This window comes from Schistocerca americana, chromosome 5 (assembly GCF_021461395.2).
Source record: "Schistocerca americana isolate TAMUIC-IGC-003095 chromosome 5, iqSchAmer2.1, whole genome shotgun sequence".
Taxonomy (NCBI): domain Eukaryota; kingdom Metazoa; phylum Arthropoda; class Insecta; order Orthoptera; family Acrididae; genus Schistocerca; species Schistocerca americana.
Window position 1 is genome coordinate 550,891,376 of NC_060123.1, and position 26,380 is coordinate 550,917,755.

Below are 26,380 nucleotides of genomic sequence, written 5' to 3' on the forward strand. Positions count from 1 at the left end.
CAAGGTCATTAATATTTACATTAAACAGCAAAGCATGTACTTACAAAGAAAGTGGTCACTTTGACCACATCGGTGGTTCTTATAGTACTAGTTCCGGCGGTTCTAGTGTTAAATCTCATCGAGCACGTGTGGGAATCTATGGGGAGACGTAACGCAGCATTTAGACATGCACCAACGACCATCCAGCCAACCACTGTCCAGCAGTTTTGAACTGCACTGCTGGGGGAATGGAATGCTCTACAACAGGAGCTTCTTACCAACCGTATGGACAGCGTGGGAACATGTAGGAGACCATGCACAGCCCTCCATAGTGATCACACATCCTGTTAAGAACAATGTTCCCCCTTTTGTAACGTTCAGGGGACCATCATAATGTGCGGTGAGTTCAGTGAAATTATTGTCTTTGAATAAAAATGCCATTTCTGTTCGTCTGATTGCATATTTCTTCCAGTTACCTTCTGTACTCTACTGTAGCAGTATTTCCTGTGTATGGTCCAAGTAACATCAAGCTATGTTTCTTGGCAATGACACATCATACGAAAGTTAATTTCGACTTTAGGACTACAAGTGAACCTGACAAAAACCGAATATATAGTGCCTCTAGGCTACAGACATACATAAATGAAAAGATAATTGTTAGACTGATATGAAAAGTTAGACAATTAGTGGCGTATATTAATAAATATGGAGCAGGAAGTACAGAAATAAAAATGAAAACACAGCAGAGAAGAAGAATTAAGGTATCTCAATTCCTTTTGAGGAAATAAAAACATCTCAAATAGAAGTAAGAAAAGATTGAGTAGCTAACAGTTGAGCCGCTCTTGTACTATGGATCAGAATTATGGATAAAAAGTAAAACATTCACAGTTTGAACAGGCTTTGCGGGCCTAACGGTACAGCCGGCCGCTGTGGCCGAGCGGTTCTAGGCGCTTAAGTCCCGAACTGAGCGACTGCTAATGTCGCATGTTCGAATCCTGCCTTGGGCATGGATTTGTATGATGTCCTTAGATTAGTTAGGTTCAAAATGGCTCTAAGCACTATGGGACTTAACGTCGATGGTCATCAGTCCCCTAGAACTTAGAACTACTTAAACCTAACTAACCTAAGGACATCACACAACACCCAGTCATCACGAGGCAGAGAAAATCCCTGATCCCGCCGGGAATCGAACCCGGGAACCCGGGCGCGGGAAACGAGAACGCTACCGCACGACGACGAGCTGGTTAGTTAGGTACAAGCAGTTCTAAGTTCTAGGGGACTGATGACCTCAGATGTTAAGTCCCATAGTTCTCAGAGCCATTTGAACCCAATGGTACCGACTGGCGGCCGTGTCACCCCCAGCCCTCAGGCGTTACCAGATGCGGATGTGGAGGTGCGTATAGCCGGCATACCGTTCTCCCGGCCTTTGTCAGTCTTCGTCATTGGGGTCACTACTTCTCAATCAAGCAACTACTCAGTTGGCCTCACAAGGGCTAAGTGCACCACGCTTGTCAACAGGACTCGGCATACCCGAACGGTGACCCACCCAACTGCTAGCCCGATAGCGCTTAATTTCGGCGATCTGACGGGAACCGTCGTTACCACTGCGGCAAGGCTGTATGCTAATTTTAAACCAATGCTAGTAGCTATAAAAATACATTTTTTGTGAAGTGCGGAAATGTCAGGCAAGAGAAAGACTGAGGACAGATGAGACAAAGGTAGAATTGTGAGCACATGATGGAACTGATATGGACAACTGTAGAAGGTACCAGGCCAACGTTGGCTAAAGAAGTTATTTGAATGGAGACTACGTGGATGACGAAATGTGGTAGCCCACCTCATTCTTCCATGGACGGCACAAAGAAGTCATGCGGATTCAATGGTTATGCCATGAATAGAGGCAATAATTGAGATACAGCGAGACATTATCAATAATTAATTATTGCACAAATTCATCTTGTATATTATAATAATGTGATTGTTTATTTCGTTATAATGTGATATAACCTGAATAAATCGTATTTATGTAAAAATATCGTGAATAGTATTGATGTAGGAATGTTTTATCTGACAGGACTGTTTCACGTTTATAGGAACCTGATGTAGTAAAAGACACACGAGAACACTGACAGCTAGAGCTGTACATCTACATCTACTGAAACCTGATAGCCAGGGGAAGGCAGTATTCGGTTGCGACTGTGGACGGGGCTGTAATCAGTTACTATTGGTTGCCTTTTATAGCTACATACATTTATCTTTAAAACAGTAATTCCAACTCAACAATAAATAAAAATACCACACGTTATTAATGAAGGAATAACCAACTGTGTAAATAATAGTGTTTTCAGTGCGTTACGGTTTAGCAAATCACCATAAAATACAAATAAGGTTAAAAAAAAAAAGCCACTGTGATCACGGCTGAAGGCCTTACACACCAAGAATGGCGATAAATTAAGAATGTTTAAGAACTCGCTGCAATTATAACTTACAAGTTATTGAAATATTAAAAGGTAAGTGGCCGCAAACATAGCAGAATGTATCAGACGCCAGGAATGGCAGTAACTAAGGTTTTAAGGCTTACTGCTAAAATACAAATATCGAATTATTTTTTAAACCAAATGGCCACAATCACGGCTAAAGGTCTTACACGCCAGGAACGGCAATTATATAAAAAAAAAATTAGGAACCTGTTGTAAACAGCAAATACAAGCAAAGGTTAACTAAAAGAAACAAACAACTGACCACCAAACGGGTGAAATAAGATTATGGTAACCTTGTAACACAACTTTTACACTGCTAGATTTATTCCAGAAGGCGACAGCAACTATTAACTAGACATACATAAACTTTAATGTAGGCGTTAAAAGGTATGATAATAAATAAGACAATAATAAAACACAAAGACCAGTCACAATCGGTGCTCCAGGAATCGACCTCTGAGAAGGTCTGGCAACAAACACTTTCGCGAGCGGTGAGATAGGCAGCCCAAGAGTTGCATTCACTTCACAGGATGGTAACTCAGACTAGTAGCAGTCTACCGAATGACTAATGATAATCTTGCTGAAGCTACCTGACGTCCGATAAACCAAATGCAAGAACGGAACAACATGTTAAAGCCAGAACCGGCGGATTGCACCAGGCCTCCAGAATACTGTGCTTGGAGCGCCCGGAACGAGAAAGGAATCACTACCACCAGAGTAGAAGAATCACAAACGGGCTACAATCAAGAAAGTTGTCAAAATTACACGCCTTACTGGACAGCAGTGGCAAGGTGAGGAAACACAGCTCAAGTAACTGGGCGTTAGCGGCCACCAGGAAGGAAAAATACTGCTGGTTGAACTTAACAAATTGTGACAAACTGTAGGCAGTAAATAATAATAAGAAGTCGAGGAAAGCTAATCAGAACCGCTTTCCCCAAGCAGTCCAATCGCTGCTCTTCGCCTCGGCGACACTATGAGCAGCAACACAAACCCAAGTCACTGGAGAATCGCGAGATGTGACAATGGTGGAGGTTTCTCTACTTGGATTGAAATGCACTCATCTTAAAGCTTTCTGGACGAGGTCGTGCACCCTCGTGACCACAGACCTTCCATCCGGCAGTCCGTGCGTGCCGCCAGCAGCCCCAGTGTGTTCTGCCACTGCCCGGACCTGGCTCCTCCTGAGTCCCCAACCGAACTCGCACACTCACACGACCCAGAAAAACAGCGAAGGTGCCCCAAAGATAGGGCAACAGTTACTACATATCGATAACAGCCGCTGCTACCACTAGTGGACAGGCAACGCTTGCGAAACCGAGTGGCGCCAGTCAGCACGAGAAGAAGACAACCAACCGCAACCATGCCAACTAAACGATACGGTATGGCCTCCAACAGAGGGCGGAAACCTACAAGCAGCACCAACGCGAGCCGCAGCATGCTTCATCTACGTGTATATTCTGAAAACCATTGTGAATTCAAGGTAATCAGTGCTATCCAATGCAGGGTGTATTACGGTTTCTTCCTGGTCCATTCGCGAATACAGCGCAGGAAGATCGATTGCTTAAAAGCTTCTTTGAGCACTGTAATTAGTCTAATGTAGTTTTAATGGTCCCTTTGGGAGCAATACATAAGGGGATTCAGTATACTCCTAGAGTCTTCACATAATGCTGTTTCCTGAAACTTTGTAAACTTTCATGGAATTGCTGGTAACTAACGTCCAGAGTCTTTCAGATCAGGTTTTTCGGTATCTCCGTTACGCTGTAAATGGGGCCACACAAACCTGTAGAAAGATGCCTGCATTAGCGCAAGCGTCTTTCACATTGGTCTACCCGCACGCCCCCCTACGTCACTTGTTAACTCAAATATTGGATACTAGCCTATTCTGGGCGCTGAAGCGGTGAATCTTTGCGACAGGGACAGGTAGGTATTTCTCGCTTGTTTGGGGCACACGAGAGCTTTGACCAGTGCTGGCCATTTAGAGCATTGGACGCATATTTTCGAGCTGAACGTCTCGTGCACTTCGAGCGCAAAGCACTCACTTTCCTGGTAGCACACTGAGCAGACGTGATTTACACAGTTGTCTTGCGTTTTTGGCATGAGTCGATTCGACCGAAGACTTTCGCTCTATGGTGAGACTGGACTAGGTGTTGAGAATTCGAGATCCATTAATGTGATTTAAAATCTCACGTGCTTTGGGGTTACGTAGAACTGTATTCTTTCCGTGTTACATTTTGCATGCTAACTTGGTGTGGAAAACATTATATCCTTGTTCTCGCTTTTTGGTCTCATCAGAACACATGGTGATTGTTGTCCGTTTCTGAGTTAACCGTCCGTAAATTCAAATTCAGATTCTCTCTCACACAATTTCACGTCTCAGAAACTTGTAACTTTATTTGAAATATTCTTCTGATGTGATATTCCGTGGTGATGTTAAATGGTTTTATCCAATATGTTCGAATGGTTCAAATGGTTCTGAGCACTATGGGACTTAACTTCTAAGGTCATCAGTAGAACTACTTAAACCTAACTAACCTAAGGACGTCACACACATCCATGCCCGAGGCCGGATTCGAAACTGCGACCATAGCGGTCGCGCGGTTCCAGACTGTAGCGCCTAGAACCGCTCGGCCACCATGGCCGGCCTATCCAATATGCGTTTTATCCATTACTAGTAGCCTTTCGCATATTACTTCCTGCAACTGTATTTGTCATACGTTTGGTCTCCGCGAGTTTGTTATCTTTGCGCCTGTTTCTTTGTTCACGAATTCCACCAGGTGTTCCGTGCTTCATAAAACGTGCTCCATTCTGTTGAATTACAATCTGCTCAGGGGCTACGATATACAATCAGCAGTACTTTCGTTTAAATTCCGTAATAATTTTACAGTACACCATGTAAGGGGACGTAAATGAGGTACCTCGAGACACATAGCGGCAGAGACGGCATCATCGAAACTTATTTTTTCCACCACACAAGCTCCTAGGTGTTCAAGTTATTAGGCAGTGTAGACCAAAATGTATTACACTTTTATGCAGTAAGGTATGGTGTTTGCAGTCACCGTTCTAATTCAAATTTCAGCTGTGTTATTTACGAGTAACGTCTCCTTTTTTTGCGCTTTGCATAAAGACATGTCCAGACCTTCATATTCGTAGGCAGATTGTTAATGGGTGATGTTCAGTGTCTGGGGGTATACTTCAGGGCAAAAGCCAGGTTCATAATTGTACATGAAATCTCAGGTTCAGAATCAAAAGGCGTGGCACCCTTTCATTGCTACCATTCGTCCCACCTCTCTGCATACTAGCTGGTTTACACACACCCTTGACGTGAACTAGTGAAGGGAACAGTTGAATGAAAACAGTCGATTCCGTAGGTAACTGGAAAACAATCGACTCGTATTATGTATCGTCTGAATTATACGCTCGTTCTTTTGATTGAAACCAGTCTATGGAAGCAATAGAATCAATTGAGTCGGGGTGGTTTTTCGTATGGTTGCAATATTCATTCATTATTTTGAGTGAAAACAATCTGTGTGAGCAACTGAATGAAAACATTTGATCGTTTTGGTTCTGTTAAATCGTTATTTTTGATTGCATTCTGTTCTAGCCTGTCCCCACTGCTATTATTGTTCCGATATTTGCTTTTTATTGAATGCCAATAAGTAGCTATTGGTTCAGTCTTTCGTCTTTATGAATAGCATTCACTTTATAGTGAACTTCGTCTCGATCAAAATGCCGGAACTTTCAGTGGTGTGGGAATGGAACAAATCATTTGAGTGCATAGAAAGTGACCTTCAAGACAAATGTTATGCGGTATATAGTGTCTACGAATATGATTCATGATTCATGTTTTGAAACTATACTAATTTAAAAAATCCAAAGAAAATTAACGGCTGATGGCAAATAGTTCTCATGAAAAAAATACTTCCGACGAGTGGCAGTATTAAAAAGCGAGTGATTAAGTTACAACTATTAAAAAATTGTGTCTTATATGGTTTCTGTTCACGTCACCTCGGCATTTACCGAAAGAGAATTGTCGCTAATGGTTACAAACAAGTGGGGAGAGAGATACAAAGCTTCAGTAAATTTAATTAGCAAAATAAGTATTTATTTAAACATAAATTTATAATGTAGTACCAGTTATCGATCTTTTAAAATCCACCAAAAATCCTTATTTAATTTCAGAAGTACGAAAAATTCCTATTTAAGTAAACAACTACGAAGTGTTGAAAACATTTGACTTTTAGAAGTGTACGCTTTATTAACCTTTCCTTGAAATAAGATATGCTATTTGTCTTTTTAAAATTTGGGATCCCTAGTCATAGTTCATTTAAAACCGAAAATATGAAAAAAATATGTAACGCAAATCACTCAAACCTTGATAACAGGTGTAAATATTTAAGTAACTAACGTAATCGTCAGAGATTTGTGTGCATCGATTGTCTCACATTGAGTGAACCCACTCAAACCCGGCGAGTGAGTGAAGCATTCATATAGGTGACTTGGCCGCAGAGACTGATTTCATTCCACTGAAAAAACCGACTGAACAAAAAGTAATCGACTAGTCAGGTGGTTGTTAAAAACCAGTCGGTTGTCCCATCACTAACGTGAGCGTGTCGTGACCGTTCCCTGTTTCTCCTGGGGAAGTTATCAAGATTCTCGTTACAGCTTGACTGGATGTACGAGTATTCGCGCTAGCCCGGCGCGTGAGTTTGCCACTGGAAACGGTGATGTCGCTGTCACGGTGCCGGATCTCTTGCGAACGATATTGTCGCCTTGACCGTACCGTGACGTCAGTCAGGCGACTCGTAGCTTGAGTTCTCTGATTTTTCATATTTTATTTTGCTGTCTCATTTATCTTCAGAAACATGAATGACGAAAATCGTATTGAGTTATTGTGCAAGTATTCCGTATCCAATCCACAATACATGGATATAAACTTCAAGAATTCTATCTGGAGTAATACTGGGATGCATATAGAAGCAAACAGTAAGAAATACTTTTCTTATTTACCTTATTATTTACTACATTACTAATACCAGCCGTCCGGTGTGGCCGAGCGGTTCTAGGCGCTTCAGTCTGGAACCGCGCTACCGCTATGGTCGCAGGTTCGAATCCTGCCTCGGGCATAGATGTGTCTGATGTCCTTAGGTTTGTTAGGTTTAAGTAGTTCTATGTCTAGGGGACTGACGAACTCAGATGTTAAGCCCCACAGTGCTCAGAGCCATTTGAACCATTTTTGAACTAATAGCAGCATGAAACTTCCTGGCAGATCAAAGCTGTGTGCCGGACCGAGACTCGAACTCTGGACCTCTGCCTTTCGCGGGCAAGTGCTCTACCATCTGAGCTATCCAAGCACGACTCACGCCCCGTCCTCACAGTTTTACTTCCGCCAGTACCTCGTCTCCTACTTTCCAAATTTCACAGAAGCTCTCCTGCGAAACTTGCAGAACTACCACTTCTGGAAGAAAGGATACTGCAGAGACATGGCTTAGCCACAGCCTGGGGGATGTTTACAGAATGAGATTTTCACTCTGCAGCGAAGTGTGCGCTGGTATGAAACTTCCTGGCAGATTATCATTCTGGTAATAGCAGCATCTTGGGAAACAAGGTTAAAAACTCTTTAACGTTGCTCATTTGTTTCACACAGTGCGTTTGAAACTTACGTTTGCTTATATCTAGATATTTCATTACCAACGTCAGAAGTGAAGTATTCATTGGACATAACTTCTGCACGAGATGCATCTGTAAACGCGACCGCTCACTGCAAATTTAAATTTTTGTAGTGTGGTTGCACCACTTCTAAAAATCCATTTTCTGGGTGACAAATTCCTCAGTTTTTTCGTGCCTGATGAACCCACATCCATTTGTTTTGATATGTTTCAAATTGTTCTTCCAATCCTTCTCCAAAAATTAAAGAACTCATCTCGAGATCATCCCCCAAAAAATTTCCACCTTGCTCACTCAAGTGCACTGTCAAACGGGGGTTTTATGACGTCAGTACCGATGGACTCGCACTGCGGTCACAGTCATGCCGCGCCACGATCGTATGTGAATCTATGTCTCTCCATTGTATGTGTTCAATATCCCATGCTACTTCAACACTACTGCCTATTAAAATTGCTACACCGAGAAGAAATGTAGATGATAAACGGGTATTCATTGGACAAATATATTATACTAGAACTGACATGTGATTACATTTTCACGCAATTTGGGTGCATAGATCCTGAGAAATCAGTACCCAGAACAACCACCACTGGCCGTAATAACGGCCTTCATACGCCTGGGCATTGAGTCAAACAGAGCTTGGATGCCGTGTACAGGTAGGTACAGCTGCCCATGCAGCGTCAACACGATACCACAGTTAATCAAGAGGAGTGACTTGCGTATTGTGACAAGCCAGCTGCTCAGGTTCGTCGTTGAGTACACCATCGCAGGCACTCCTCTCTGTGATGCAGCGTCAAGAGTAACCGCAGCCATGGTCTCCGAGCTGTTCGTCCATGGTGTTGCAAACGTCGTCGAACTGTTGACTCAGGGATCGAGACGTGGCTGCACGATCCGTTACAGCCACGCGGATAAGATGCCTGTCATCTCGACTGCTAGTGATACGAGCCCTTTGGGATCCAGCACGGCGTTCCGTATTACCCTCCTGAACCCACAGATTCCATATTGTGCTAACAGACATTGGATCTCGACCAACGCGAGCAGCAATGTCGTGATACGATAAACCGCAATCGCGATAGGCTACAATGCGACCTTTATCAACGTCGGAAACGTGATGGTACGCATTTCTCTTCTTTACACGAGGCATCACAACAACGTTTTATCAGGCAACGCCGGTCAACTACTGTTTGTGTACGAGGAATCGGTTAGAAACTTTTCTCATGTCTGCACGTTGAAGGTGTCGCCACCGGCGCCAACCTTGTGTGAATGCTCTGAAAAGCTAATCATTTGCATATCACAGCATGTTCTTCCTGCCGGTTAAATTTCGCGTCTGTAGCACGTCATCTTCGTGGTGTAGCAATTTTAATGGCCAGTAGTGTATGTTTTCTGTGTGCTCATTTTCAATGCACATTCTTTACTCGTTTTAGCAGTGCCACGCAAATTATCGATTTCGAACCACTGCTGCTATCGTGGAAATCTCTGAAGGCACAGGCCTTCATAAATATACGACAATGGCGAACTACTCGTACAAGCGGAACATTGGCTTTCCACTACGGGTAGGTGGATCTCTGCCGTACTGCGGGGACAGGCGACAACCGACTCACCCCACGCATCTGCCTCTGTCTCATGGCGCCGTAATTCGGAACAGGGCGTCTTCTGGTTACTAATTACTAGGAGTGTTCATGGCTCCCTCACTTATAAATACACTGACAGTGTTGTACTACGGTAAAACAACATTCAAAGGCTAGATGGCATAAAATATTGAAACGTCCCTTTGAAAAATTAGTGAATTACTGTGCTGATAAACCGCTTATGTTATTTGATTTTCAAACAGCTGAGCAGAACTGAACGTACTCAGACATTTCGCTCTTTACTTATTCTGATCATCACTAAACTGACACAAAATGTTTTTAGCGCAACGCAATCTGACTTTCAATAATCCCTGCAAAAGAATGGCCCTGACTAAGAATAACTTATACCTTTCATGAACCACTTACTTCACAAAAATCTTCGTTACTCGAACTACTGCAATACAGCGAGCGCCAACACTGCCAGCTAAATAAAAGATTCTAACTACTGAAGGCACTAACTACTGATAGGCATAGTTAGCAAATGAAAGATTTTGATTGAGAACAAACAATGTATTTACCTTAATAATGTTCAAAAGTCATAATATATATATATATATATATATATATATATATATATATATATATATATATATATATATATATATATCAGTTCATGACATCCAGTCTTACAAATTTACTGTCTCTGACTGACACACGTCCAGATCATCCGCTCCCAAAACTCTGCCATCTCTCTCCCCACATCCACCACTGCTGGCGGCTCACCTCTAACTGCGCAACGCTACGCGCTGTTCACATCCAACTGCCCAACACTACACAAGCGAATATTACAATTCCAACCAGACACAGACTGCACATAGCACAGCCAGTGATTTTCATACAGAGCGCTAGTGGCGTTACCAATACAAAAACCTAAACAGCCTACTTACAGTATTTCTTTATGTAAGAGAATTTGTTTCACAGACATTTCTGTCATTTTCAGGTCTTAAAAATCTATTTGTTGTGAAACGTGTTCATTATACGTTGAACCTCACGCCACTTGTCAAGTGGATAAAAATCAGTACATTATAAAATGTTTCTCATAATTAAAAATGCTGATTTTTATCCACTTGACAACTTGGAGTGAGGTTCAACATACAACGAACATGCTTCACAACAAAAAGACTCTTAAGAACTGAAGATGACAGCAATGTATGTAGAAACCGCTTGTTTTAAATAAAGAAGTATTTTATGAAATCGCCGGCCGGAGTGGCCGAGCGTTTCTAGGCGCTACAGTCTGGAACCGCGCGCCCGCTACGGCCGCAGGTTCGAATCGTGCCTCGGGTATGGATGTGTGTGATGTCCTTAGGTTAGTTAGATTTAAGTAGTTCTAAGTTCTAGGGGACTGATGACCTCAGAAGTTAAGTCCCATAGTACTTAGAACCATTTGAACCATTTTTTTATGCAATCTAGGCTGTTGAGTGTTTTTAGCAAGTAAAACAGATCGCTCCTTTGGTACTCTCAAATGAGTAAATTGTATCAAATGTTGTACTATAAATAGAGGCATGCCTTTTTTTTTTTTTTTTACATTCATCTCGCGCGATCTCGCGCGAAGGCTACTAATTTTCGCATTATTTAGCTATATAGATATTGCTGTATCGCTGTAATGAAATTGTAGAATTAACTCATTAAATGTTTCATTATTGTGGTCCTCAATTGTGAATGGCAGATGTACACGTAACTAATGAACATACGATATCATTTTATTATATTCCTAATTATGAGTGCATAAGACATTACATTATCATTGGGTCATCCTACTCATGCTTTACTTCTTGAAAGATATCGCAGCACATATTACAGTGCAACTCCCTTTCATTAGTCGTCTCCGGTCGCTGGCAATGGAATTATCCAGAATGAGATTTTCACTCTGCAGCGGAGTTTGTGCTGATATGAAACTTCCTGGCAGATTAAAACTGTGTGCCTGACCGAGACTCGAACTCGAGACCTTTGCCTTTCGCGGGCAAGTGCTCTACCATCTGAGCTACCGAAGCACGACTCACGCCTTCGAAAAAAGTGTCAACGGATGAACAGGGAACCCAAATAGACTACACATTTGCAAGGTTCAGGTGGATTAATTTAAGTGCTTACAGTGACTGAATTATTTCAATCTACTGACCGGGATTTTTTTATTTTTGATTTAGCAGACTATCATTAAAAGGTACCCAGAAAATAATATCTGAATGTTTTTACACTTTAAAGATAGATAACTTTTGTGTTTTTTCACTTATTGTCGAAATGTTTGTATAGTTTGATTGAATCACATTAGCTGGATGACATAAATCATTCAAAAGTCCAAATAACGTGTTAACATCTTTTGTTTACTACTAAAATATTAACATTCTGCGAGAAGAGAGCTGCTTCACTTTTTAACGAGCCACTAAATCCCTCAAAAATCTAGTTAACTATTTCTCGAATATGACCAGAAGTAATTACATCAGCCTATCCTTCATTTCTGTTATTTTTGAAACGAGCAGATGAGAATTGGGTTAATTAGATCCTTCTAATTCCAAAACCATGTCAGCAGTAAACTTACAATGTTCAAAATAAATACTACTTGAAATTTTATCAGGTTGCAAAATCTGGCATCTTCTATTTCTGCCAACCACTTTACTATGGGAACAGATTTTAGTGACAATTGTTTGGAAAAAGGGAGGAGGATATCTAAATTTGTATATTTTCTGTAAGATACGTTCTCTTCTAGAGACGATTCACAAACTTCAAATATATAATTATGGCTTCTGATGTTTTCTGGGTGTAGAAGGATGCCACATTGTCGAAGGTTCCTTCTCATCGGCCAATTACGCTTAATGAACTTTGGTGCAGTTGTTGGTGGCAGTCTGGTTTTATGCTCATGATTTCTCTGGAAAAATAGCCTGCCAACCTCTCTCACTTGGTTGATTGCTAGTGTGTAACGGTGATCCAGCAGTCCCGATGTAAATTTTGCGTTTTGGAAAATATATGGTTCATTCTGGTCACAAGAGAGTCTAGGGAAATAAACAAAAACACAAATAGACCCACGGATGACTGGTAACCTAAGCTGCGATAGGCACGCCAGGTTTGTGCCATTATCGCAATCCTGAAAGTTAACCTAAGATATCCGCTCGCTCCCTAAGACACAAGACCTTCCACCGCCGAGCCGCATGGTGACTGCTCAAGCATGGACTGAACTTATGGTTGCAGACGACTGGCGGTACAAATCAACCTACAACTCGGGGATTCCGAGTTTACCAAACCCGAAGTTAGGTAAAAGCTGACATTTGTTAGGACCTAGGGGACTTACAGACTGCCGTATACGCGACGTCCATTATCCTGCTCTGTTAAAGATGATGATGATGATGATGATGATGACGACGATGATTGCACGAATAGTAATATTTTTACCAAATCTGACCCTTCATGCTACTGTACGTACGAGTTAACACAATGAACACTGACTCTGAAGCAAGTACTGTCTGCATGTTTCAACTGACCAACGCACGTCACATGATGAGCAGCTTCTATTGTCGTTCGCTGCAAGCGTAGCGTAAGTGTAGCGTGTGCGCTCACGCTAGCCAAGGCAGTGTATCGTTTCTTTCCACCAGTATTTGTCTTTGGGCTGCCCCATAGCTGGCGTGAGTCTTGTAACGACAAAGTGCAGCCAAGACATTGACATCAAGACACTCTCTTTCACTACATAAAGGCACAGCATAATTTTCATTCGCTTATTTGTTGATTTTATTCGGTAATTCGGTAATATTTCGAGGTATGTGTAGGTGTTCTGTAAGCATAAGAAGTAATGCCATATTTTAGTGAAGTAGGGAACTATTTGAGTAAATATTTTCATTTTCATTCTGGGCAAATATTATTATTTTTGTGATACTTTCTCATAAAAATTAAACAACGTACAAACGGTAGCTGCGTCAGTAAAATAAACAAAAGTATGTAATCATTTTATTATGCCTGTAAGAGAACAGTGCTGGTCAGGCAAAGGCTTCTTTTATTGTAAGTCTATACTTGGCTGGCTATCAATGGGTGGTATATGTTGCCTGAAGTGCAGAGGAAAGAAAAGGTATTATCTGGAAAAAAACGTGGTTGATATTGATTGCAGAGGTGATGCGTTAATGAGGGAAGAAGAAATTTATAGCCTTGAATGATGAGAGGTAAATGTGCCACGAAGATGCCACTGTTATGACGCAATCTCCACTTGATCAGCGCAACAAACCAGACAAGTTTGTTAGCAAATATTGTAAAGTGAAACTTCTCAACGATTATTTCCTTGTTTATTTCATTATAAATTCAAATATAAGACAGTGCAATGAGCTCAGTTTCCTTCATGCTACAACCTGTCACCGTAAAGCAGTAGTAAATTTGGCACTTAAAGATATAAAAAGCAGCTTCATGAAAATATCTTCACCATTGCGGTATAATTAAGAGATTTCATTACCTGCACGGTATCCTTTGTATTAATGTAAACGTTGTTTAGTGTGTGATTAAAATGTAGAGTAGTTGCCATGATTGAGTGCGTGAGTTATTTACATTGTTGTTAGGATACTATATTATTATATGATTCACTGCTACAGTATACAGCGTGGTCCATTGATAGTGACCGGGCCAAATATCTCATGAAATAAGCATCAAGCGAAAAAACTACAAAGAACGAAACTCGTCTAGCTTGAAGGGGGAAACCAGATGGCGCTATGGTTGGCCAGCTAGATGGCGCTGCCATAGGTCAAACGGATATCAACTGCGTTTTTTTAAAATAGGAATCCCCATTTTTATAACATATTCGTGTAGTACGTAAAGAAATATGAATGTTTTAGTTGGACCACTTTTTTCGCTTTGTGATAGATGGCGCTGTAATAGTCACAAACGTACAAGTACGTGGTATCACGTAACATTCCGTCAGTGCGGACGGAATTTGCTTCGTGATACATTACCCGTGTTAAAATGGACCGTTTCCCAGTTGCGGAAAAGGTCGATGTCGTGTTGATGTATGGCTATTGTGATCAAAATGCCCAACGGGCGTGTGCTATGTATGCTGCTCCGTATCCTGGACGACATCATCCAAGTGTCCGGACCGTTCGCCGGATAGTTACGTTATTTAAGGGAACAGGAAGTGTTCAGCCACATGCGAAACGTCAACCACGACCTGCAACAAATGATGATGCCCAAGTAGGTGTTTTAGCTGCTGTCGCGGCTAATCCGCACATCAGTAGCAGACAAATTGCGCGAGAATCGGGAATCTCAAAAACGTCGGTGTTGAGAATGCTACATCAACATCGATTACACCCGTGCCATATTTCTATGCACCAGGAATTGCATGGAGACGACTTTGAACGTCGTGTACAGTTCTGCAACTGGGCCCAAGAGAAATTACAGGACGGTGACACATTTTTTGCACGCGTTCTATTCAGCGACGAATCGTCATTCACCAACAGCGGTAACGTAAACCGGCATAATATGCACTATTTGGCAGCGGAAAATCCACGACGGCTGCGCCAAGTGGAACATTAGCGATCTTGGCGGGTTAATGTATGATGCGGCATTATGGGAGGAAGGATAATTGGCCCCCATTTTATCGATGGCAATCTAAATGGTGCAATGTATGCTGATTTCCTACGTAATGTTCTACCGATGTTGTTACAAGATGTTTCACTGCATGACAGAATGGCGATATACTTACAACATGATGGATGTCCGGCACATAGCTTGTGTGCGATTGAAGCGTATATTTCATGACAGGTGGATTGGTTGTCGAAGCACTATACCATGGTTTCCCCCTTCAAGCTAGATGAGTTTCGTTCTTTGTAGTTTTTTCGTTTGACGATTATTTCGTGAAATATTTGGCCCGGTCACGATCAATGGACCACCCTGTACAACACCACTAACAATACGTCCGTCATACTTTCCAGTTATCGTCAACGTTTATTTTCTCTTTAAAATTACCGTTTTAAAAATCCTGCAAAGGCACTCAAAAATAATATTCTGCTGTATGTACTTGTAGCTATTTCGTTACAATACGGCGTTGGATGGTCTGGTGCATCCACGGTCACATCTCTTAATTAAACAGCATAATTAAATAGTATATCTGGATGGCTACGTTATAGTCTTGATTTTGTCGCGGCGCGGAACAACAGTGTTGAACTAATGTGAGAGACATGTGGTCTCGTTGAGGAGGAGAGTCCGTGAAATGAGTCTATGGTCTACGCATACTGAAACGCATGTTATTTAAATTGTGGGCAAACGCAGTCAGAATTCCACATTTTGAATGATATGATACACAGTGGCTGCAAAATACTTTTATTCAAAGTCATATGTTTCGCGTGAACTGAAGACCCATCGTCAATTGGTCTGTATAGAAATTAATAAAGAAGGTAAATTTACGAAGAAATTTTAACAATGGTCTGAAGAAATGAAGAGCCAATGAAAAATAGTATCACACAGCGATACTTGAAAAGTAATATTTTGTCTAAAGCTGACATAGTGAGACCGTGGCTGTGTACAATTAATGTAGGTTAATTCTTACAAAGAAGAAGACAGCAACCAGCCACTATTAATACTGCTATTTATTTAGATAAATAACGCCGTAAACGGTTTCGAACTAGCAAGTTCATTATCGGACGGCTGTTCACATGATTTGCAAGAGACACTTTACATAATCGTCAGTTCTCGATTTTTATTCTTCCATTGTGGCGAAATATTCTTGGTGTGTTGGCGCCCTACAGTAGAAAACAGTGTCAGAAGCGCCCTATATGAACATAACTAACCTCCAAACGATGAAATACAGAGTAAATAAATATGTGAGGTTAAGTGGTTATGGTACTTACGTCGAAAATTCCGCTCGATTTTGTTGTGAAGTTGCAAGATTGTATTTTTCAAACATTCCAAAATATATGTAGCACTTATACCGCAGGGCACCAACACACCAAGAATATTTCGCCACAGTGGAAGAATAAAAATCGAGAACCGATGATTATGTAAAGTGTATCTTGCAAATCCTGTGAACAGCCGTCTGATGATGAACTTGCCAGTTCGAAACCGGTTACGGCGCTATTTACCTAAATAAATAGCAGTATTAATAGTGGCTGGTTGCTGTCTTCTTCTTTGTAAGAATTAACCTACATTACTTGAAAAGTACTTACGGAGATTCTGTTTGAAAACTGATAGCGGATACATAACTGCCTTAGAGCCGCTGCTCATAATTCACATCAAGTTATAAATATATAGCTCGCTAAAAGCGATAGTCCATAGTTAAAATAAAGGGGACAGCAGAACCTACAAAAAATAAAACCCGGATACAGACCACGTCGGACAAAAAAGCTATAGACTAGTGATGCACCGAGGCAACTTCAATGTATGAACCCAATAAACGAGAATAGCCTTACCTTTCCACGAACAGGAAGGCGGCTGAGCGGCAGCAGGCAGCACAGTGGTGACCGTTGTGCAATACGGAAGATGTTTACAGGTGGCGTCAGAGGCAATGAAAGAAATCCCTCGCCGCAGAAGGTTTGAAGTTTGGGGGGCGGCTGTACGTGTGCTGAAGTCCCTAAAAAATAAACAGTTTTTGATGTCGCTGAGCAACAGTCATACAATAATTTTTAAATGAACGCACCACCCTTTGACTGTATTGTTGTTTTTTTAATTACGACGTAGGTTTCGTGCTTTTATGCCCTGTTCAAGTGATTGAGTTTATGTCATTAACAACAAGTCCTGCAATATATTGACATTAACTCAATCAATCGAGAATGGCATAAAAGGCCAAAACCTAGGCCGTTATTAAGTAAACAACAATACGGTCAATTGGCGACCGTTCGCTTCCCTAAAAATTATGTAACACGCTATAGAAAAGAATGAAACATATTATAAAAAATTGAAAGTGGACAAATAAAATATAAAATATTATTGTAGCCTGAGTGGTAAGATTAGCCTTTTGCATTTTCCACTAATATGGTATTATATTTGTGAAAGAGGAAATTTGTGTTTCAATTTATAACATAACAAGGAGTGAGGAGCTTTGGTACAAGTTGAACTCGGTAACAGCCAAAATATCAGCGTACGAACTACAAACTGACCTGGCTGAGAGAGAACGAATACATCGTGACAACGAGACCATCACAGCAGAACATCCACCTACAACTACCTTCCGGAAAAATCGAGGACCAGGAAGGATTTCCTGAGAGCTTGACAGCCATCTCCCATTCTCTAAACCTTGGTTGGCAGTAGCACAGCCGCTGTGAATCCTCAGCTCACCAGGTGCTAACTATTCAGACAAATGAAAAAAATCTAGCTTGCTTGCGATACCAAGTGCAGTAGTGTAGTGCTGTGTAGTGTAATCCAGAATCATATATTAGAAAATTTGTGACGTAGTAATGTAGCGTAGTACAGTAGACCAGTAGCATGTGCGTTTTGTATTCCGGATGAACCTATCTCTGTGCGTCAGATGGGCAGAGGTAGGACGCAGGTATTTTTTGAAGTGGCTTTTTTATGTTGATCGTGCCCTCCACTCTTAAATACTGTAATGCTTGGTTAAAATATTACGTGCCGTGTTCATGTAAACTTAGTGCAATAACGGACTAAAAGTAAAATGGAAAATAAATAACCTGTTTGCATCTTGCATGCGTGGTACATCTTCCGTGGATTAGACTCTTTGCTTAGCACCAGCCAATCACGCGAGTTACTGTGAGTTTCCATTTGCTATGTACGACGGCGCGAAGCGGGAGAACGCTGCCGCTGTGTTTAGACTGCCGTCTCATGCCATGCTGTCTAAAATTTTCCGGGTGAGATCACTACATGCTTTTGGCTTAACCAACGCTTTATAAGTGTATTTTGCTACGATCCTGTAGCACCTGTTTGTTTTTTGAATTCATGGATAGGCGAGGTAAATCCTTTACACTCACTGCATGTTCCGACTGAAACAGAACTTAGCTTTCTTCCTGACAGGTTGTGAATCGCACATTTAAATGGACAGAAATATCCTCGTGGACTTAATCCATCCCTGAGTTTACTTGCTATTCAATCCTTCTCCAGTTCAGTATCAAGTAAGCACATTTCTCTGATAATGTTGATTTGTGAATACTGTAAAAATGTTTAATAAACTTATCTTTTCTCTAAAGTCTGCCTAGTCTGCATCTGAAGCTATATCAGTTGGATCACATTCGCAACCAGGATCAGTATCCGTCTGCTTATTTCGTTGAATCTTCCTTTGTTTGCTAGCAGACCACGAGGGTATGCATCGAATCAAACCATAACTCCTTAATAACATCTAAAACGGCCAGTGCACGACCTTCGTAATATCACATGTTAATGCCTTAGTTTACGAATTCCTTCAGCATTTTCGATAAGTGCTTGTGTCGCAGTCTGGTTACGACTGCATTTCCGCCGGCAGCCCTATTTTCGGATCACTTCTCACATGATGTTTCAGTTAAACATTCTTCGGTATTCAAAGATCAGAGATTTTGCTGTCTAAGTCAGATTCAGTGTTTCCACAGATTGCTTAAACGCATGCAGTGCATGAGTGTTTGTCTAAGACAAACCTCTTTATACTAAAAGTACATAAGCGAATACATCACTGTAGAATTTTCAAACAATCATTTTTTTTTGGCCCAAAAGGTGACTTGAGCCATTTAAAATACGAAGCAAAAAGTAAAACTCCCTGAAAAAATTGTTCTATGGAATTCCAAGATCCTCCTCTAGCGCCTCAGATGACCCGAAAAGACCTAGTGCGTCAACTCGATACACCCTGTAGAGTCTGCGCATTGTTAGAAACGTTTCGGAACAAGCAGGCGTCAGTTCGTGCACGAAAAAGACAATTCTTTAGCTTCGAGCCTGGATTTTGTGTGCAGTATTGACTTTTAATAGTTTGTTTGTGATCTTATGGTATACAGTTTCCTATTTCAAGAAAGGATGAGTGGTAAGAAAATGTATTTGGGCAGAGAAGGTGCGAAACATCCAATCTAACGCGGCATCGAAACAGTGTCATCAAAGTGTCCAAAGAATAGATGAGGCTGAGAGTAGTTAGAAAGCAGTCGGTTCTAACAAACTGGAAGACGGTGATCAAGTTTTGATATGGATTACAGACTGAGCTATAGGTTTATAAATTTTCTTCACGTTTTCTGTTATTTCTCAACATATAGATTTTTTCTTTTTTCCAGACTCAAATTTGCGATAGCTTTAGTGCAAGCCGCATAATGCCTCAAATTCACCATGCCTCCAGAGAATTGCTGCAGTGTTGCCATTTTGTAATATTTCCCGCCAAAAAATTTTTGCAACATATGTAAATGTGAACTCAATAACTACTCCAAGTATTATTTTTCTATTGCCTTTCCTTCCGCCCAAAAAACTGTCAAGATAACGCATTTTTAGGAATTTACAGAGATGGTACCCCTTGATCTTTGGACGTGTCCTCTGGTAATACTGAGAAATAGCTTCCTTCAGAAGCTGAAGAATATACTTCACGTTGAACTTGCGGAAGTTTATCGTTGTCGCCAAGTAGCTTAGTCAGATGCTTGGAAAATGGCTATAAATCAACTGCAAGATGTTTTAGAGTTTTCACTTGAATATCTGAGGTATAACTTCACGACCACGCTAACATTTTAATATCAGACATGCGGATTAAAGTCGTGGGTAAATTTGTAGTGACTACACTTAGGTGTAAGTTTACGTTTCTGATTACGTCAAGTTTATGAAGAGGTGAGAACCTCAAATTATTACGAAAAGATCGACTTCAACTTTAATTTTATAGGAACTCTTATCGACTGATACGCGCTTGTAACAGTCATACAGTGATGGTTGACAAATGTAGAAAAATTACTATAAAGTTTTGCGACGGCAAACCGAACTCACTTTAACGTAATTTTGAGAGGAATAGTAAACCCATATCGCGAGTAATGTGATACCCGGACAGAAAGGCAGAATTACGACACACAAACTGATACGTGCGACCTGAAAGGATAGTGAAACTCAGCTGTAAACCTGTTCTCATTTTAAGTTTGCCTGTAATTAATGAGATGTAATTTAAAACAAAACCTCTAACTGGACTCTTATTTTTTAGGTCGCACAGACATTATCAGCAACAAATGCGATCTCCGGATTTGAGTCCCATTACGACTCAAGCCGATGCCTCAATATTAACCCACTATAATAGCAAACACCAAGAGCGAACTTATAATCCGAATTCTAAGCATGTACACGTTTATTTATCCATGTGATTTACCACGCGAACTTGATGAAATTTCGGTAACGATGTAATGTCTTCCTGTGCTTGTAGTCCACTCATTATTAAATCTCTTTCTTATTCGACACCCTAGTAACCACATTTAGTAAGATCTCTAGACACCTGTTGGTGATCCATGCCTCATGGAGCGCTTCCTACAGCTTGCGACTTAAGGAACTACCACTAACCTAACTTTTCGAAATACATGAGCTGTAGCAGGACTTGCAAAGCCAGAAATGGTTCATGGTGTTTATAAAGTGATTTCAGAGTGTCCTGCCTTGACTAGTAATCAGGATAAAGCAGGTCCAGAATGTACTACATACACAGTTCTTCGTTCAAATCGTTTTCGTTTTGCATTACAGGTTTTTGCCTCGCGGCTTTCGCAGAGCAAGCACAGAGCTCTGTTACAGGACACACTGCTTTGTCTGAGAGTCACGTAAGCGGAAGTAATGTGGCCGCTGCCGCTGCCGCCTTTCCTACACGTTACCTGTTGCCCGACTGAGCACGGAGAAGAGAGTTAGTTCGCCTGCGTTAGGTAGCCGCAGGGCGCGGATGTCCGGCGGGTTGCGAGGAGCCAGGCGCAAGCACCGCCGACGGGCCAGGCACCGGAGGAGAGGGAGCAAACGAAAGGAAAGGGGCGGAAAAGTGCCGTGGGAAGAGCGGCCACGCGCGCTCCCCTCATATTTTCACCTGAGTTCTCCTCTAAGTCTGCCGTTGGCGCGTAGTCAGCCTCTGGATGCCGGGAGAATTTTTTTTTTCCCGTCTCGTACAGCGAGCTGGCTCACACGCTGTAATCCCCGGGCTCGCCGGCACACATGAAAGACCCGCGCCACGCCGCCCTAAGCCTCTTTGGCGTCCGCTCGCAGTCGCTGTTGCTGCCGCCCCCGCGTCTCTGAAAGACTGCGTCGGCTCAATCGCTGAAAACAGTTGTAGCGCCGTTTGTCGCTCCCTTCCCGCGAACGTCTGCAGACGACAGAATCGCGGTCTTCAGAGCTGTGGCGGGAGCCCCAGCAACCAGAACTGGTCCCCTCACCCCCATTCTCTGCGTTCTCTCTGAATGCTCGTCACTCTCCACCTTTCGTAAGAACGTCATAAAAGATCGAGAGGAATTTCCTATATTTATAATATCTGTGCAGCTGTTACATTAGTCGTGACGTGGAACCCAAGCGTTCCAGTAGTATTCAGCTATACATTTCAGTATTTTAAGCGAATTCCTTTCAGGACTGGTACTGTCCCTGAATTATTCCAAGAGAATGAAATCTTCTGCTCACCCTCAACAAACAACGTACTAGTTCCACTTAAAAGAGGCTTAAGTCCTTAGCTAGTATACCTTCATGATTTTACAATTTTTCTTTTTCATATTAGTACCATACTGCATCTGGTAGGTATCACATTATTACCGTAGGTTTCGTAAACCTTTCATCAAGAATTATTTTCTCATGTGCATTGAAAATTCATTGTCTAAAATATGATTTTTGTTTCTCTTCTAACTGGTATCGCATCTGGCATAATTAATTGTATCTGACTGACAATACATCTGTAGGACAGTTAACGAACACTTACCTTTGCATTTGATTAAAAGACATCCAACCTGAAATGCAGGCTGAATCCAGTAAAGAAATTGAACTCTTAACCCTGTGCATCAAACAGATGAGTGCAGCGGAACACACATAACCCGCTCAAATAGTCCGAAAAAAGCCGTTACCGTGCAAAAGGTGGGGTAAAAGATTTTAGTTTTTTAGCTCATTGTTATGGTTGCCATTGGAAAGATTGGAAAACCAAGTATTTCCCAAAAAAATTGTGTTGGCTAAACTTTCTGTAGTTAAAAACTTTGAAAATTTAAGACTTTTTACAGTTTTTAAAAAAAATCTGTTTCCTCTGCTCCTAGTGCTTTGGCAAGTAATTCCTTTTTAAAAGGCAGCAAAATTCTCTACAAATTTGACTACTACAACTATTTTGTGCACCAAGTACCGAGGGTGCTATAATCTGTAGACGCTGTAACGGTTCGTTTACACATTTTTATATGGTTTTTGCATTTTCGGGAATACCACTTTTTACTGTGTTGCGATGATTTGAAAATGGTTCCCGGCCCGAAACTAGTCATCGAGTGAATAAAAAAAGTAAGATCTGCAACTGGTTTTTTACGTTCTACCGAGGAACTTGACCCATCAAAACGTAGGAAGTGGCTCATATACCCATGTGAAGTCGGACAAGATTGAAGTACACTGTTACAAGTATTACGCATCCGGAAGTGATGATAACAAGTCTTAGTAAATGTTAATGTATTTTTAATTATGAAAAAGCTAACTGTGTTTCAATGGTGTAGCAGGGCTTCTACATATGGGTATAATTAGCTACCTACTTCATTTTGCATATTTCAGCTAATAATAGAAGATTTAATTTTCTTAACTCGTTGATATGGTTGGGAAGATTGGAATATGGAGTTGGATAACCTTCTTGCAGTCAAAAAACTTTCAAAATTTCGAACTGTTCGCAGTTTCCTAAAACGAATGTCAGTTTCTTGTGTTCCTAGTGCTTTGCCATCTCCTTCCTCTTCAAAAGGGCATAAAATTCTCTACGAATTTTATTACCACAACATAGTCGTGCTCCCAATACCACGGGCTCTACAGTTCATTAAAAATTTGCCTTTTTCCAAATATTATGCAAAATACCTAGTTTTTACCCTTTTTATTTCAGCTTAAGTTTGTATAAAAACTAAACTCCTTCCTAACAACCTACGAAGGTCCAATCGTACTGACCGGCCTCTGTGTCATGCTCAGCTCGCAGACGTCACTGGAGGCGGATATTTAGGGGCGTTTGGTCAGCACACCGCTCTCCCGGTCGTATGTCAGTTTACGAGACCGGAGTCTCTACTTCTCAATCAGATAGCTCCTCAGTTTTCTGCACAAGGGCTGAGTGACACCCCGCTTGTCAACAGCGCTCGGCAGAACGAATGGTCACCCATCGAAGTTCTAGCCCAGCCCCACAGCACTTAACTTCGGTGATCAGACGGGAACCGATGTTACCACTGCGGCAAAGCCGTTGTCTTCTATTTATACAGCAAAAATATATTATGGATCGGAATTGAACAACACACTTTGCGGATTACATTACTCCATGGTGTACAATCGCGTGATTCCTGGGCACCTGTCTGTTATGATTTGTGCATCACTAGTTGAAGTTAAACTCCAGGACATTTTAGCCCTGACTCACGTATATTTATAAACCTGCATCACACACACACACACACACACACACACACACACACACACACTCACACAGACAACCATTGCCACCTAGAATAACTCCGAAAGTATGATAGTAGCTGAAAAGTTTGTGGGACAAATGTTGCATGGGACAACAGGGGCCATAATATGACGTTGGTTTTTTGTTGCTAAGTGGGTTGCGTCAGAGATGTGAAGGTCAACTTTGTTTCTGGAATGGGATGCTATAGTTTGGTACTTATTTTCTGACAGCGGCTATCGAGACGAATCCAACGATGTGTAACAGTAAGGTCTCTGAAGGTCAATGAAGGTCAAAAAGGTGACATGAACGTCTTACAGAAGGTGTTAGGAGTGATGACCATTGGTATCAATGTAGTGCTGCAATAATGGATAGAGTGGTATTCCTTATCACATCGGTACTTATCCAAGCATATGCTCTGACAATTCTCTCTCACATAACTTCCAGTGTAGTTGGAACATCTTTATGAAGAATGTATTTTACGAATCCTCACAAGAAAAAATCCAGAGGCGTCAAGTCTGGCGAACGAGCAGGCCACGACGCATCTCCTCCGCCTCTAATCCAACGATTTGGGGATTGTCACCACTCAATCCATGATAAGAAGATTGCAGCACTTCTAACACCTTCTGTAAATGGACCTTCATGCCACCTCTGTGACCTTCGTTGATCAGACACATGCCCAGGAATCACGCGATTGTACACCATGGAGTAACTGAATCCCCAAAGTGTGAGGTTCAATTCCGTTGCATAATATAGTTTTGCTTTATAAACAGAAACCATTGGCTTTGCCGCAGTGTAACACCGGTTCCCCTCAGATAAGCGCTGTCGGGCTGGGCTAGATTGTCGATGGACGACCATCCGGTCTGCCGAGAGCTGTTGACAAGCGGTGTACTCTCAGCCCTTGCGAGGCAAACTGAGGAGCTATCTTACTGAGAAGTAGCGGCTCCGGTCTCGTTAACTAACATACGACCGGGAGAGCGGTGTGCTGACCACATGCCCCTAAATATCCGCCTCCAGTGACGCCTGCGGGTTGAGGATGACTGAGCGGCCCGTCGGTACGGGTGGGCCTACACGGCTTGTTCGGGCGGAGTTTAGTTTTTATATAAACTGATGCTGCAATAAAAGTGGTAAATACTAGGTATTTTACACAATAATTGGAAAAGCTATATTTTTTAATGAGCTGTAGAGCCCTTGGTGTTGGGTGCACGAATATGTTGTAGTAATAAAATTCGTAGAGAATTTTTATGCCCTTTTAAAATGAAAAGAGATGCCAAAGCGCTAGGAGCACAAGAAACTGACTTTTTTTTTTTTTTTTTTTTTTTTTTTGAGACTGCAGACAGTTCGAAATTTTCAAAGTTTTTTGACTTCAAGAAGTTTAGCCAACTCCATATTCCAAACTTTCTAATCAAATGAATGAGTTAACACAATTAAATCTTCTACCCCACTTTTTGTGAGTTCTATCTGCTACTTGACTCGACTAACAGTCCTACCCATAAAAACAATTCAGCATCAAACTCCAACTCACAGTAAACTCCTAAAGACTCTTAAAAATAGAAAATAATGCTTGTATCTCCACGGCACTCGCGAGGTTGGAAGACGACAATTTGAAGGTCTTGTAACAATCAGCTTGAAAAGGATACATTAGATCACTTTCATAATAATTGACCTTGCTTTATGTTATTATCATATCTAGCTACTCCCTTTTGACGGTGGCAGAACTTAGAGAAGAAGAAGGGTGTGTTTCTGTGTTTTTCCTCAATCTGAAATGAGCATTATTCCTGTTTTTCCAATCCTATGTGTGAACATGAATGAACTATATAATGTGCAGAACGTATTTCTAATCGGTGCAGGGATGTGTTTTCTGCTGATTCAGTTTTGACAATATTCGGGTTGCTGGTGACTGAACAGAGAGGCTAACTTCGCCTTCTCGACTGTGGATCAATCGTTTGCCCCACCACGACTTTATACTGATACGTAACGGTAGCGGGTTTGAACCAACGTTCTGACTCAAGGTAAAACGGACCTGTTAGTAAGTCGCTCCTAATGGATATAAGAAAGGTATCTGAGTGTTCTTAAAGAGTGCTAGTATTCAGAGTAACCATTTTTAGTTTCAGCTTTAATGGAATAAATGCGTCTGATTTTGTAGTTAAAAGAGTTCTTGCAATTTTTGCGGGAATGCTTTGCGTTCAGGCCATGCG